Source organism: Phalacrocorax aristotelis, unplaced genomic scaffold, assembly GCF_949628215.1.
Source record: "Phalacrocorax aristotelis unplaced genomic scaffold, bGulAri2.1 scaffold_148, whole genome shotgun sequence".
Taxonomy (NCBI): domain Eukaryota; kingdom Metazoa; phylum Chordata; class Aves; order Suliformes; family Phalacrocoracidae; genus Phalacrocorax; species Phalacrocorax aristotelis.
In genome coordinates, this window is record NW_027441207.1 from 81,040 (window position 1) to 85,335 (window position 4,296).

Here is a 4,296-nt window from a genome sequence, read left to right on the forward strand (position 1 = left end):
AGAATGCAATTTTGTTGTTAGGGCCTGACTAGCTTCAGATTGCAACAGCATAAAATGGCAGGACTAATACACGAGTATTTTCTGCGTCCTACCACTATGCTATTCTTATTTCCTTTTATTATTTATTCCTATTATATTAATCATAGTAATAATATTATTTCATGTGATAAATTGTTGGTCTTGCAAATTTATTAGCCTTAATTAGATACTTGTTATCAGACAATTTACCTGCTGCTAGACATCATACATTCCTTTCCGAACAAAACAGAAGCTTCCGTCAACTCCTTCGCAGCTGCCTTTGCCATCCCTTCGGGCCGTGTTAAGCTTATTCAAGGATTTTGGCTTCTAGACCACAAGGACTATGAAGTAAGCATGTGACAGTTTAGTTAGGCATACGTTGTAGTACAAGGCTATGATCTAGCAAATGACTTTAAAACCCTGGTGCTTAGCTAATAACAGGTGATAAAACATGGGAAGCTTCTTTTGTAATCCTGCTTCAGCGGCACCTTCAGCAATACGTGATGATCTTCAGTTTGGTTTTAATTGCGTTGACAGGAAATGGATTAAGACAATGAAGAAGTCAACGTTAATGCTTGACATGTGACTTGCCAAAGCCATCTGTTCAGGTTGTTCTCAGCAGAGCAGTCGAGCACTTTCTCAAAAGCAGTGGTTTGGGTACTTTAAATAGTCAAGCGACCATCCTAGCAGCAAGATTTGAGACAGAAGACTGCAAAAGCGACTCTTCAATCTAATTCATGTTCCTTCTGATGCTGAAGGTTGCTCTTTGCCTGTCACAATTTTAATACAACCTGTCTGGGAGAATAACTTGTATTTATAAGAAGTGATGTTTGCCTATGGGGATTTGGTTACCCTAGCCAAGTGTGAATCACTCCTTTTAAAAGACTCTGGTTTTTTTCTGTATGGGTAACTGTTGTTTTTTTTTTTTTTTCCTGCAAATAGTAAAGAATTTATATTTACCTGTCCCGTATCAAGGACATTCACCCTTACTGAAGAAACTTTTGAACAGTTTTGTTGTGTGCTTGTGTGTCCAGTCTGATCCCCTCTATACAAACAGGATGTGGCCAGGCTGGAAGGGGTCCAGAGAGGTGCCACCAGGATGATCAGAGGACTGGGAAGCTGCCATACGAGGATGGGCTGGGAGAGCTGGGTTTGTTCAGCCTTGAGAAAAGGAGGCTCAGAGGGGATCTCGTCCCCGTGTACCAGGACTTAGGGGGTAGCTACAAAGAAGATGGAGACTCCCTTTTTACTTGGAGTTGCATGGAGAGGACAAGGGGGATGGCCACAGGTTGCTCTTGGGGAGATTCCGATTGGCCACCAGAGGGAAATTTTTCACACTGAGGACAGTCACCGTTGGAATAATCTCCCCAGGGAGGTGGTTGACTCGGCCACGTTGGACACCGTCAAGAGTCGTCTGGACAGGGTGCTGGGCCATCTTGTCTAGACTGGGCTCTTCCCAGAAAGGTTGGACTAGATGATCGCTGAGGTCCCTTCCAACCTGGGATTCTGTGATCTTAGTAAACCTGATCTCCACCTTCTGCAGAATTCCCTGGCCCTGCTCTTTCACCCAGCTACAATCAAACCTGTGTCGTGGCAACACGTGAGAATTCTTCGGTCCCTCATGTGCCAAGGAGAGCATAGGCGAGCCCTCAGATACATGCAGGTGATGAAGCCACCATTCTCAAGCAGTTGTGAAGAGCGGCTTTTCCTCACTGTGCTGTTGTCCAATAGGTAAAGAAATCTATGCCACCATTTTGGCATTGAAATCCTGTGAAAGGTGGAGAACAAACACTAGAAATCACAATCCCCTAAATTTCCTTTAAACTTTGAGCACAATAATTGTGGGGCATCTTTTTAGTTATACTATTAATACGCCTTTACATCTCAAAAAATTAACTACAGGTGCATGGCGGAGGCTTGGGGTCTGCTGCAGGAAGACACCGCTCAGTTAAAGGAGGAAGAGCTATTAAAAGATATGTATGACATCTGTCAGGAGATGGGACTAGTGGGAGACTTCCTGAAGCTGCCTTTCACAGTTGCCGAACAAGTAAGTGTGGGCAAGAAAAAAATCTGAATCCCTTCTTTGCCAAGAGAAGAGGCAGGATCATCATATATGTTTTAAAATGTGTTATTTCTCATAGAAGTGTTTGGAGAAATTTTTACAGAGTCATGAAATTCTTTTAGTCCAGCATCTGCAGCGTACCAACTGTACGGCAGCAGCACAGCTGAACCAGGCGATGAACGTTCATCTCATGGTAAGCGTAAAAGTCCTGCCAAGTGAGCCAGTTTCTCTCAGGGGTTACTAACCGGTTTAACAGCGCTCAGTAAGAATCCTGCTTTCTTTATCACACCCTTCTTTGAAATACTTGCAATAAGCCTCTGCACCTTACATTACAGCTGAACCTAAAAGTTGAACAAAATGTGTCACTACTCCAAAGCTACCCCGTGCAGTTGGAAATTCCGTGTTCCAGGCTGTTGTTGACTCCACTTCAAACAGTTTGTTTGTGTCTGAGGATGAAATAAGTATCTTTCCTGTCAGCCACTCTTACCATTCAGTTATCCACAGACATACATTATGTAGGGTTCGGATTATTGGAAGTTGTTTGGGTCACTGTGGAATGAAGAGTGTGTTGTATGTCATCTCTTGTATCTTGCATGCAACTCTGGGTGCCAACCCACAGGCAAAATTTGCATTACGAGTTGTTCTTTTTATTATTTCCTCAAGTTATAGCGTGAGGTCTGCAATTCCACAGCTTTCATTTTACCACTTTTAGGACCAAAATTCTTACCTAACTTCTGTATCTCAAAATAGGCAGGTCAAATTTTGTGTTATGGGAACTTCTGTTGTGGTTCTGTGATCCATGTGCTGTTTTCCAGAAACCATAGTTTCCCAGGGAAGCAAACTTACCCAGGTGGTTTTGGAAGGTTTAGGGTCTGCATTTGAAAGCTTTCATCCAGGGGAAGGGGTGTGTAGGTAGCTTTCTCTTCCTCATTTTAATCCTCACTTCCTTTTGTCCAACGTAACCCGCCGTTGCCCTGGAGATTCAGTCACCTGGGGCAGTGGCGTTTCAGGAAAAACAAGGGAAAGGCTGCTGTTTTGTCAGCCATGTGAAACTTGTGGGTGCTGACAAGCGTGTCAGAATCAGGTTCTGCAGAGTGCGGGAATGGTTTTAACTTAAAGTTGTAGGTTCTGTTATTATTCTAGTCTTCCTTCCGCTTGGCTAAAAATACAGGGTGAAAATTCTTGCTTTACGCTTTTTGTTCATCAGAACGACTGTGCTCCTCGCTGGAGACAGAGAGCAGTTGCCAGAAATTCCCTATCAGGCCAACACGGCAAGACCCTTCCTAGAGGTCAGAGGCAGCTGGCTGCAGGGAGAGCCAAGCCTTAGCATCTGCCTTCATCCGGACCAAGAGGAGGTAATTTTGGGGGGGAACATAACGCACAACTAACCATCGCTTTGATTGCACAAGGCTGATCGTTTTTCCCTCGTGCTTTACAGCCGCAAGACCAAAGCCATTCTCAACGGTAACAAAACCAGCTAATGCAGGAAATGTGGATCCAAGAGAACCTTTCAGCAGTCGTGTATTGGCCAAAGTTAGAGTGTTATGGGTAGGAAACAAGCAGAAACCCAGTTGAGAGAGAGTTTTTTCTGTTATGATAATGTTTGTTATGCAAAATACATATATTTATATTATGGTAAATGTGTTTAGAGACTTTAAGAGAGCTGAAACTAAAGCAATGATTAGCATCAAGCTATTGGTGTACACATCTTGCTAGACTTGATTGTGTGATCAAATAGTGATCTCTTCCCACCTGGTGACATCTTTCTGCTTTGTTTCTGCCTCTTTTACTTAAAAATAGGCAGAACAAGAAAGAAAAGAGGCCAGTAGCTGTCAGATGAGTTTCCTACAGGTGGTAGGGCCAAATGAACCTCAATTCTGGTATATTTGGACTTGAGGGCAATGAGGGTCAGTTACTGTCCTTCTCTACTGTCCTTTTGTGACGTGATGCTCACGTCCCCAAGAGTCGGTCCACTGAAGAGCATTGAAACAACCAGCAGGTGGATCAGGCTGCCAAGATTGAAGTGGCTGAGGTGGATCTGGACTGGCAGCAAAAGGGTGAACTATTTCTATCTCGGTGGGCCCATGACACCTCAGGCCATCAAGGGAGAGATGCAACATACAGGTGGGCTCATGATCGAGGGGTGGACTTGACCATGGATGTTATTGCACAGGCTATCCACGAATGTGACACGTGCGCTGCAATCAAGCAAGCGA

General features: G+C 44.0%; 1 long non-coding RNA gene across 1 annotated transcript; it reads left to right on the plus strand.

Annotated features, from left to right (window-relative positions):
- The first annotated feature begins 303 nt into the window (after positions 1–303).
- LOC142051080 (uncharacterized) lies at positions 304–2,045 on the plus strand. Its single transcript, XR_012658297.1, has 3 exons — positions 304–366; positions 1,562–1,749; positions 1,921–2,045. It is a non-coding gene; the product is annotated as an uncharacterized LOC142051080 (long non-coding RNA).
- The last annotated feature ends 2,251 nt before the right edge of the window (positions 2,046–4,296 follow it).